Source organism: Seriola aureovittata, chromosome 22, assembly GCF_021018895.1.
Source record: "Seriola aureovittata isolate HTS-2021-v1 ecotype China chromosome 22, ASM2101889v1, whole genome shotgun sequence".
In the NCBI taxonomy this organism is placed as follows: domain Eukaryota; kingdom Metazoa; phylum Chordata; class Actinopteri; order Carangiformes; family Carangidae; genus Seriola; species Seriola aureovittata.
In genome coordinates, this window is record NC_079385.1 from 18,133,011 (window position 1) to 18,145,378 (window position 12,368).

The following is a 12,368-nucleotide window of genomic DNA, read 5'->3' on the forward strand; positions in this document are numbered from 1 at the left end:
TCTCCAGAGCTGACGGCTTCAGAGTGTGTGTGTGAGAGAGTGACTGGACAAACAACATCAACACACACACACACACGCACACACACACACACACACGATGACCCAGAGTCCCGGTGAGACTCCGGCTACAGGACCAGGACTCTCGTGTGCAACTGAACCCTGAAGAGGTTTGTCGACTGGATTATTATTCCCACATTTCGATAATCAAAGGTAGATAGTCGAGAGGTGAGTGTTGGTTTTCTCTGTGTTTATCTTTTATATCTCACTTTAATTTAAATGTACCAGTAACAAACAACTAGTTTTGGAGCCGATCGGTCTTGACAGGTGTGATGTGGAAACTTGAAACCTCCAGTAAATATAAATTGAGAATGAAGCAGGAGCCATCTTGTGTTTAGAAGTTAAACATACACTCAGTTACTACATGAATGTATAAGTACACTGAGCTTCAGCCCCTCATGGCTGTTGCATTAAACTGCATTAGTTCTGGCGTCTTTAGGAATGTTTGAGTTGTTGACAAGATGTTGAAATGATATAATTCTGTTGTTTTGTGGTTGAGACCTTGTTTTTCTAGTTTCAGGGATCTGGAGCTGTTAAATGAGGAGGCTCACTGTTTCATCCATCTTTCCTCGGGGGGACAGTTTGGAGGAGGAGGAGGAGGAGGAGGAGGAAGAGGGAAGAGAAGGTCACCTCAATGTAAGCGTCACCTCGCACCTTCACCATGTGTAATAGTGTTTAACATCCAAGAGGGGGCGTCGTTCTCTCTGCTTGGCGCCTGTGAGTCAGCTTCTTCAGTCGAGCCGCATCAGTCAGAGAGACGTGAAAGGCGGTCGTCATCCTCTTGAGTCAGCACTTCACAAAAACAACAATCCTCTCTCCTCTGCTGGAGGCCGGAGCGTCTCAGACAAATCCTTGCACTGAGTTGAGATCAGTGGTGACAGGGAGCCTGGGTGGCACCCACTGCGCCCCTTTCTGTGTTTCTATTCAACGCTCGGTTCGTTTATGTCTGTATCCCACATTAGCTGATAGCCGTTGTCTGATTCATCCTTCTGTAAATGGAGCAGATATAATCCCTCCCTCTGCCTTTGTGAATGCTGAGGCAGCGGTTTACAGTGAAGAGGCAGCTGGTAGCGATGCCACCAGAAAACAGACCAGAGAGGGTCGAGACACACTCCCTGTCTGGTCCCGCTTCATCCTCCCTGCTGCCAACTGTCATATCTCTTAAATGTATTCATAGTCCATCACCTCCTCCTCCTCCTCCTCCTCCTCCTCTTCTTCTTCTTCGATTCTCTATCTCCTCTTTTTAACATCACTGTCTTGTGCCTCTCTCTCCCGCTCGGGCCTCTCCTCTTGCATCATTCATGCCTGACTTCCTCCCCCCCGCGTGGATTTGACTCCTAGACGAGCGTCTCAGATCCTTGATGAGAATTTCCAGACTCCTGTTCTGTCTCTGTGATAATTCTCCAAATGTTTGCGTTGCTTAATGGGTCTTTTTTTTTTTTTTTTTAATTTTTTAAAGCCTCTCCCCCCTGAGTGTTTTTGCTATAAAAAATACCAACGTCCCACTTCTGCTCACTTCCCATGTGTGTTTCTGCACAAGAGGGAGAAAGTCGGAGCTAAATTGAGGAAGATTGGAGCTGAAGATTTTCCCTTCATCTATGGTGCAACAGGCTGAAATGTTTCTGTGCTGCTCTGCACCTGCCAGTGTCTGTGTTCGCTGCTTTCATGCCTCTACCGCTGGATCGTCTCTGCAGTTCTTCTTTCATGTGTTCCGAAAAAGAAACTAATAATATTTGTGTTTATTATCACTTTGACATGTCCCAGCAGGAAATGCACAGGTGCAGCTAATGATGTTAATTGTGGTTCCAGTTCTGGTAATTAGAGTCAGAGTCAAACATGTCCTGATGTACAGAAGAAATATTGTGTATCATTCACAATCAATTATTACAATTTCTAACAGGTTTCACAAATCATATTTACATATGTGTTTTTATTTTATATGTACATATATGTCATATATGGAAATCCAATATATGTGCATATATTACATTTGGAAACTTTATTATTATTATTATTATTATTATTATTATTAAAGATAAAATAGTAGCCTGCTTATTATCCTTGAAGTTGGCTGCTTGACAAGAAGCAGCGCTGACCCTGCTCCCCACTCCCACTCGTCAAGAACGCCTGTGAGCATGAGTGGGAGTGGGTGCAGGGTCCAGCCTCGGTCACATAAACACACACACACACACACACACACACACACACACACACACACACGGCCACAGGCTGTTATCTGGCTCTGCAGATTAAAAGTGCTGTCAAATCCTCCGTCCTGTAGAGTGCGTTCCCTCCTCAGGGAGTGAGTCTGGCAGGAGATTCCTGCACTAATTCCCACACTCATTCATTCCCTTAAATCAACCCCCCCCCACCACCACCACCACCACCACCCCCCCACCATTGTGCCTGCTCCCTCCTGATTGGCAGCGGCGGTTGATGTTACTGTGTGTGTGGCGTGTGCCCATGCCAGCGGAGGGTGGCTGATAGGGATCAGGCGAAAAGAGTCCTGCTCGGGCTGCTACTCTCCTTTTAAGGTGGTCTTTTCCCTTCAGGATTGTGTGTGAGAACAATGCGGAACAGGAGCGCTTGATAAACGCACCTTCAGGACGAGGCAAGGCAGCGCAGGTCGGGATCCGAGTGTGTGGAAGTGCTGCTGGTTTGAGCCTGATAGCTACTAACACAGGAAGCAAAACATTTCACAAGAGGGTTGCACACACACACACCCACACATACTCACCCACAAACACACACACACACACACTCCTCCTCCCTTAGAGGGTAGTCCTAAAACTTCAAAGAGGCAGACAGAGCTCTCTGATGTGCGGGGGTCCTCTGAAGCTGCTGTGGCATGCACTTTGACCCCAGGCTGTGAGGAAGAGGAGGCATGAGGAAGAACTACAGTGCTATCCCGCTCATCTATGTGACTGAGGTTAGCGTTTGCACTTGTTACGACTCTAAATCTTTCTGTTGAGTATTTCTGTTTCTGCTCCATGTGATGGATAAGAGAGTCAGAGTTCTTCTTCTGTTGTTTACGTCTTCTGCATGAATGAAAGAAGAGAAACAGATGAAGTCAGTTGCAGAGTCACATGTAATCAGCTGCGCATTATTGTCCTCATGAACTCGACATTCACCCCGGGTCACATGAGGAGCTCTTTATGTGACATGTGCTGTGATAAAAAACCAAGGTTGTAAATTCTTAGTAGCTTTTCAGGGAAGCTCTCTCTCTTGTTTTAAGGCAGAACATTAAAGAAAAAGGTTGTTTCCTCCGTGACAGCTGAGTTGTTCGATGTGTTATTATGGGGTTTTTTGGGACCAGAGGAATGGAGGAATGGAGGAAGCAGATTTTTAACAGTTGAGAGGTTGGGACAGACAAGTTTCACCACGTCTCTTTCTCTATTATAGTGTGAAGAGCGTGTGATTGGCCTTTTGGCAGCTTGAGTAACATCTCAGGAATGTCTATAGCATGTCACAGATCATGCACACCTCTTGAAACTGCAGAGAGTTTCCCCTTTTTTTCGATTTTATGTTCCTACCCCTGAAGTGTCTCCGCTGCGCTTCTGAGCGCTGGAGCCGGCGGAGGTCGTGTTCGTGCTCCTCCTGTCTTTATCTGTCCATCACCAGCTCAGCCGCTCCATCAAAGATGTCTGGTCATTGCACTCTGTGTCTTAAAAGATCAAGCATCCTCCTGAACACAACCCCCCCCCACCCCCCCTTTGATGTGTGTCCCTGTGGTGACCTCATTGTGCTGACACTGCACGGTTTTGTGTGTGCCAGTATATGCACAACAAAATGCTGTAAAAAAGAAATGTTATGTAACTCTTCCAGTATAATGGGGCTCTTCCTGTCAAGCCAACAGCCGTTATCGGTCCGCAAACAAGGAAATAGTAGAGGGAAGAAAGAGCAGGACGTTGTTTTTTGTTTGTCTTTATCGCTCCACAGTGTGTTGTCACCGTCCTCAAGGTCTCAGCTCTGCAGAAAAAGTCTGTAATTAGCCTTGATCCGTGTTTTTCACAGCTTCAGGATTTTCCACATGTCGTCAAATCTGCGACTGTTAACTGCGGTCACCTCCATCCGTTTACCATGGTAACCATCAGACCTTGGTCTACACTCCAGGCCCCCCACCCCCACCCCCTCCTTCATTTTCTCCCTTTAAACTGTGTGTTTATCCCACAACAGAGGTAATATCTCAGTGGACATCGCAGTGTGATGTGTCTCACTAATACAGCTCAAGGAGGATGTGTGTGTGTGTGTGTGTGTGTGTGTGTGTGTGTGTGTGTGTGTGTGTTCTTGTGCTTTTATCCTCACATGCACTCATGAAAAAAATGATGCACTGTGAAAGTGTTAGTTCAGGATAGACTGAAAACAGGGGCAGTGGATATGATGATATACTTGACCCCACTGTTTATACAGCTGTGGTGGCCCGTCACTTCAACATGTCTCGGTGTGTCAGATCATGGTGTTTTTATTTGGAGTTTTAGCCAAGTTAGTGGTTTGGTTCGAGGGTTTCAGTGTTGGTCTGTTGGTTTGTCGTCCACCATTTTAACCCAGACTGAAAGCAGAAGATGAATCCGACTGACTTATAGAAGAGCGGCTCAGAGCATCCTCTCTTCTGATTGGTTCATCAACCTAGAGCTCCAGAGGGAGAAGCCTGAGAGAGGAGATGTAAAACTACACTGAGATGGTTTTTGGTTCTTACAGCCACAAATATATCTTCTTATGGATCAACACCTCAAATAAAACACAGGAAACATGTAAAATATGGAGCTTTAAGTAAAGTGTCTTTACAACTGTTGGATCAGTTGCCATTAAACTTTATACACTGGACATTCACGTCCCACTGACAATGAATTATATTTACTTTGGTCACAATTTTTTGATCATATTCCTGAAAAATTAATGACATCCCAGCAGTTTTCAGCTGTGCCTCAATACGGCTTTGCAGAGCTGCTAGCATGACTGCTGTTATATGATTTCTGCATCAGTATAATGGGGCACTTTATCAACGTTATTTAATTTGCCAGATTTGCAAAAAAAAACACACACTTCCATGTTGCTCTTCTGTCAAGAAACAGTTTCCCAACACATCTATTCAGAAAACCTCCTTTCTAACAATTATATATGGGTTTTGGAAAATGCCATGACAGAGGGTTTAATCCACCCACCTGAACAAACCAAAATTTGGATTAGGATTTAATTAAAAGGGTTAAAAATTTCACTAGACTTGCATTTTCCCATGAATCTCTTTTTTGCATCTGTAACAGGAAGCGATATCTCTAATCAGCACAAATGTAAAGCCACAGCTCATAGTTAATGATCAAAGCCACAATGTGTCCTGCTGCTCCTCATCAGATGTGCCGCTGTCTCTTCCCACGTAATTATACTGTGATTATTATTTACTTTATTTGTTTAGTCCGCTTAAATACTTTACTGCTGACCCTGTGTTCTAAGAGTTTTAATGATAAATGATAATATTCATATTAATGAGGTAAAGGTCAACACTAACAATGTGTCACTGCATAACAAAATGAGCATCTGTGTTGTTTAGTAAAGATTAGATTATATTCATTGTTGGTCCTGATTCATCATTTGCCACCACTGGTTAAGTGCAGTCCCATCATTACTCATATTTCCCTGCCCGCGTAATTACTTCCAGACCTTTTTTACACAGTGTATTAAGGGTGTCTGCCATGAACTAAAACATAAGCCCACGCTCTTGCCATTGCCGCTGCGGCCGAACATTACATCATTTTCACTGCGCCCTGAAACTATCTGCTCACATGATATACATTGCTGAGAGTGCTCGCTGCACCAGAACGCCGGCGGCCGCGGTTTCTTCTGTACGAGCTCAGGAAGAGAATTAATTAACAAAATAAACTGTGTAGCCTCGAGGGGAAGCAAGTGATTGTACAGCGTCAATGAGGGACCATGTGAAGATAGTTTTGGAAATGTGTGTGTGTTTCTGCCTGTCTTTCCTCTTCAATTAAGCTGCAACTAACTTTTATTTTCATTATTTATTTCCTTGTCTGTTGGTGTTTCGCTCAGTGCATCACTTTGGCTCAGGGGTTTGGTTTGGTTTTTTTTCTATCGTAAAAAGTAATTTATGGATGTTCTTTTGTAGAAAATGATGAAAAAAAATCCTCGGGCAGTGAAAGCAGAGTGCGAATTATACAATGAAAATCTGGGGGGTGGGGGGGTCAACTATTTCTGCAGGGAGAAAGGGAACCCAGTACAGCGCAGGCCTGTGCTTCAGTGAACTGAGGTGTTGGGCCAGATGTATATGAATATTCTTCAATTACCCATCCAGGTACAACTGCCTATTATAAAAACTAATGTTAAAGGTTAAACACTAACTAAACCAACACACCAAATTAATTAATAAACCGTGTGTTGGTGTCAAAACGTATTTCTACAACAACCAATCCTCCATTGTCTCACTGCTCATGACTGAGCACCAGTGTTTGCTAACTTTAGATCATATATGACCTTTTATATCCGTAATGAAATGACAAGCTGACACTAGCAATAAAAAAGCTAACAGTAGTTAGCTAAACTGTAATTTAAGGCTAAAGTTAGAAACTAGCTAACATTGGCATTCATCCGTATTTACTTGACACAATCTACTTCAGAAACTGATGGTAAGACAGTAAAATGCATTAAACAAGCTAGACAGTTAGCTACAGCTACTTGCATTTACCTACAGTGTCTTAATTTGCTTGTGCGACAAACACAGGGGCAGAAACTTGTGGGCGGAGCCACTGATCGTGTGAGTAAGGCAGACAAGACCTTAGAAATGGTACGGTCCACTTTAGGGGTGTCAGAAATCACATCACTAGATTCTTCCAGGCGTGAATGTGGGAAATATATTCTAATATTTACAATTACAGGTAAGAAGATTATATAAATGTTTCAACGCCCTGCAGACTGTCGTTTTTACCTCTTTTGGGGACGTCCAAGTCTTAATCAGGGTGGTCAGACCCCCCCACCCCCCATAATTCAAACCCTGAGTATATCTCACACTGAATCTGAAAATATGTGCTATGTTCAAATGTACATATTTGACTGACTTATGACTTTTCTACACAAACTGTGACAATAAGTACTTTTATTGCGTCCATGAACTGTTTTACAACCAGAGCAGCAGCTCCAACTGCTGACTGTGTTGAGAGCCGAGCGTATTAACTATACAATAACTAACTGCTGTTTTTACAATACCTACATGCACCTGTACCTTTAACCTCATCCCCTTTTTTAGTACTGTTTTTCACACAGCCTGCATTGTTTAACCAACAGCCCGAAACCCAAAGATATTCAGTTTACAGTGAAATAAAACAGACAAAAGTGGCAAATTCTAACATTTTAGAAGCAGTGAAAGCTTGATTTATAAAACACTTTAAATTGCGCTTTCAAACACTTCAATGACAAATCGTTTCAGCAATAACAAGTAGCAAGTATCTGTGGTAAACACTGCGTGTCCTTCACTAACATCCTCAGGAGACAGAAAGCAGATGTACACAACCTGAACACAACCTCATTAACCACAGGCACATGTCACACTGATTAGACCAGGACTACGTGTGTATCTGCATGTGTATAATTTCCCTGATGAAGATTATGACCTTCACTGATGACCGAGTAAATTTGTCCGAGCTGCAGACCCCAGCCCCTAATTCTGTACACACACACACACACATGCACATGCACAAACACACACATGCACATAAATGTAAGCTGTCGTCCTATAGTCTCCATTCATTTCTCATCATGTTTGTCACAGACGCACTACTCAATTTGTCTCCATGGCAACAAGAGATGACGCTAGCAGCCACTTCTGTACTGACGATGGCCCCTGTGTCATTGTACTTGTATTTTCGGGTCCTTGCAGCTTCATACTTTGCCAAATTGAAGAAAACGAGAATTCCAACTTATAGATGAATTTGTGCTGGAAATAAGGACGCTGTGCACGTGGAGGAAGGACAGTTTAAAAGTTTAATCTGGTTCCCATAGGGTTAATGTTGTCAAAGTCTAATCTATTATGGTGTGTTGTATTTTATAAGGCGATTATACATTATGTGCAATATCCTTATCTGCAGAGTTGTTATAGCAGTCAAATAAATGTAGTGAAATGAAAAGTACCATATTTCAATCTGGAATATTGTGCAGCAGAAGTATGTGTCCACCTGTTGCTGTGAGCCATTCGAGCCATTATTAATAACATTTGTGGCAGTATGTGTGTGTGTGTGTGTGTGTGTGTGAATAACATTATACCAGATATGACAGAATTTATTCATGATTGTCTTGTCTGGTTACATTAAAGTTAAACAAAGCAGTGTACATTTGTCCGTGTGTGTGTGCGTGCGTTCAGCCTCATTAACATATAACCTTCTCTGTGTCTGTAGCCTCGAGCTACCTGCTCTAAAGGGTAAAACAGTCTTTATACTATAAACAGAGGTTTAGTCTTTTCTCCGTTGTCATCTATTTTCTTAGTAAAGTCAGCAGAAAAAGAAATGCTAGACTGCCTTTATGCTCCTCTTTGTTTCGTACTGTCTTGACTTTACACTCATTTGCCAGTTTTTCTGAGAGGTTTTTTAATATTTAGTCCCAAATATTGAGAGAGGACTAAAAAACAGGATACCTGAGTCCATGTAAACAGAAAGAGAAAATAAAAGCAGTGAATGTTTAACACTTTACGACTTGAAGTAACAGCTCAACGTTTTAGAAATACATACATACATACAGCCAGCAGCTAGTTAGCTTAGCTTAGCTTAGCATAAAGAAACAGATAACCTGGCTCTGTCCAATGGTAAGACATACAGACACCCAAAGTTCTTTAAATAACACATTATTTCTTGTGTTTTCAATATTTCCAAAACTCAAAGTGTAACAATATTGTGGTTTTGCAGTAATGTTAAGTTAGCTAAATTAGCTGTAGCTAAGCTAACTGTGTACTGGCTGTACCTTTATTTCTAACAGACAGATACGACAGCCATCATCTTGTTTAGTTAGATAATTGAAACCACAGTCATGTTTGTTTGGTAAATATAAAACTACAGCCAGGAGATGCCTAAATTAGCTCAGCACAATGACTGGAAGCAGGAGGAAACAGCTAGCCTGGTTGTGTTCAAATGTAAAAAAAAACAACAAACAAAAAAACACCTACCAACACATTTTTAAGCTGTTTCATCTTATTTGTTTAATCTGCACAAAAACTGATAAAGATTAGCTAATCAGCTAATCTTCTCTTCATGTTTAACGGACAAATAGGAGTTCATGTCCGTGCATTTAACATAAAGCTACAGCTGGCTAATGGCTAACTTAGCTTAGCCTAAAGGTTGGAAACAGAAACATCTAGCCTGTCCGTTGAACCATCTCCTTTTATCTCTCCCTGACCTCGCTTTAATGCCGATGCCCACATATCACAGCAGTCGTCATTTATTCTACAAAAAAAGAGAAAAACCACTCAGAGCAAGACAAAGGGGCTGAAATGTCACAAGCTGGTGGTTCGGGGTGGGCCGTGATGTGGGCATGTAGCAAGATGACACATGAAAGCGAGGCTGGTGCCCCACCCTCCCTCCTCCACGCGCTTTGAAAGTGTGACCCCTTAGATATTTATTTCAAACGGCCTCTGGAGGTCTGAGAGAGGCGGCACTCTCCTTTGTGAAAGCCACCACCCATTCTGATAGTCGAGCTCAGCTCACATTACAGCGCGGCTGCAGCAGAATATAACAAAGGCATAGTTAATGCATGCAACAGGCATCAATGTGAAACCACAAATCTTCAGCACAGATACATCTCAACAATCCTTGTTTACCAGGCATTCCCCACATCTAATTAGAGGATCATATATCTAATATTACAGCTACTTTTTTCTATTTTATTAATGAAAGAATATTTTGTTATCCAAGTGTAGACAAATGGTATTTATTCATTTTCATGTCATAAAAATTCAGTCATAGGGCTACAACAACTAATTAATCTTCTCTCTGTCAATATCAAATTCAAATAGGTGCAAAAGGTTGTATCTTCATGTTTGATCTCATCTACGCACCTGTAAAGTTTTGTAACATCTTGCACATCGCGGTTAGAAAATCTGTCCACAGACACAATGTCAGTTCTCGCTACAGTAGGTGTCTCCAGGACCACATTTTGCCATGATGACGCATGTAGAGACTCACAAGGTGAAAACATAGCAGCCCCACAGTCGCGGCTGGTAACCTCTGCAGCATTTGAAGAAAACCAATAATGCAAATCTATTTAGACAACAAGGAACTGAAAGGAAAGTATGCAGGATGCCCTGTTGGCCTCAGGAAACCAGGATATTGTTCTCTTTGCTAATGCTAAAACTATGCTGAACAGATGATCATTGCATCAAAGTGTCTGGGAAGCAACGTGTGGAGTGCAGTGGAGCTTAAACTATTTTAGAGCAAGTACAGAGACAAATGATTTGAAATCACTCGTGTAAGGCATCTGGAAGAAAATGCAACGTGAAGGTATTTGTGCATGACAGTGAGGAGCGTTCCCCAAGAACAAAGTGACGTGGAAAAGACAGAAGCTGCCTTTGGATGAAAGCAGGTTGCTGATGAAATAGCAGGTGCACAGATTTAAAGAAAATAATCTAACTTTACCAGAGAGGACACAAACTGTCTGAAAAATAATGAGTGTTGCACTGCAGCAAACTTGTAGAATCAATAAGTCCTGGTTCTTTGAGACAAATGAGGGCAGGGATCCAACCAGGCCTGTAGCCAGGGTTTTAGAAATACTGCATTCAGGTCCCCACACCCCTCAAACTTTAAAATAATTTGGATTTTTTAATATTTTATTTATACAGTGAACCTTCTGTGCATGTATTTCCCAACAATATTGCTGCTTCAAAGCTGTCTCCATCCACTACCAGGAATAAAATTCAGTTGGAGAAATATTAACCTCATTGAATACAAATATTGAACATGTGCTAAATGTCTAAAGTTGGAATCAAACTCTTGATCAGGTTCTTGTTGTTTGCTTTTTCTGTTATCTGGGGGTCCTGGAGGGGAAAGAAATAGTGACTCATATTCATCACCTATTTTTTCCACGTTGTTTTGGGGGATTTATAACCTGGGTCCTTTCACCTCCAGGCTACCAAATCCCCTGTCTCTGATGTTCCTATTCAGGCTGGCATTTTAATAGTAACTTCACTTCCATTTACACAAATGTATGCAATAAAACTGCGCCAGCGTTTGTGAAATTGCGGCCATGTTATTAACCTTGACAGTACAGCTTCTATCCGCTGCAGAGCATCATCACCAGTCGGCTTGAATTTACCGCCAGAGCGCCACAAAGACCGCCAAACCTTTTCCATTCCCAGCATGCCCATTCAAGTGCCCCATTGATTTAGTTCCCCTGCTAGACTGGGACAATAGGCACAGCTGGAAAGCAGGGAACCTTAGCCCTCCCTGAAGAAATGCTATTATAAAGACTGAAAAGAGGAGGAGGAGTGAAGCTCCTGCTATTAATTTGTTTGAAAGAGGCTGTTGCTATTGAGGTACAGATAGTAGAGAGAGGAGAGAAGGCAGCTACTAAAAAGTGGACAGTGAATTGGCTCTGGAGCCGGTTGCATCAGCGTCTTTAGTTCATACATACAGTGGCCTGGTTGAAATGTTGGTGTTTACCAAGTGGAGATCTGTGCATCTAACAAAATTAAAACAGGTTGCAACACACACACTAGTTCTTATATAGAAATTACTTTTAATTTCATTTATATTGACACCCATTAGCTGTTAGCTCAGTTACGTTAGCTTGCTAAAAGGAAAATATGGTTATCTGTGTGGCACCCGGCAGTTGATTAAAAGCTGTATAAAATGATGTGAACTGGGAAACTTTGAAATTACATCTTACAAAAACAACTATCTAGCTGAACTAGCTAAAATTTCAAAATGTTATGCTAATAATACTAAATGATCCAAAAGTGCTAGCTATGTCAGCATAACCAAATATGTCCCCCTTTCTCTTGCGTTATTTTTCTTCACGTTCAATTGAAGTCAAAGGTTCACAAAGAATTGGCAGTTACGTTTTTTATTGTTAGCCTTCCTAAAACTGCTAACTAGCTTGTGATGCTAGCCAACTTGTGATTCCTAATACAGTTTTAGGAAGGCTAGCTTTTATGCTAGCTTGTGACGCTACAGTGATGTCTTGTTTACTAATTTGATTGCTTCTGATTTGATAGTGCTTATGTTTCCTAGGAATCCATGTTGCCAAAGTATTTACCAGGCAAGTGGCTTTTTTTTTTATTAATGATGAACCACATGATATAAAAGTCGTTACTCGCAGGGTTGACT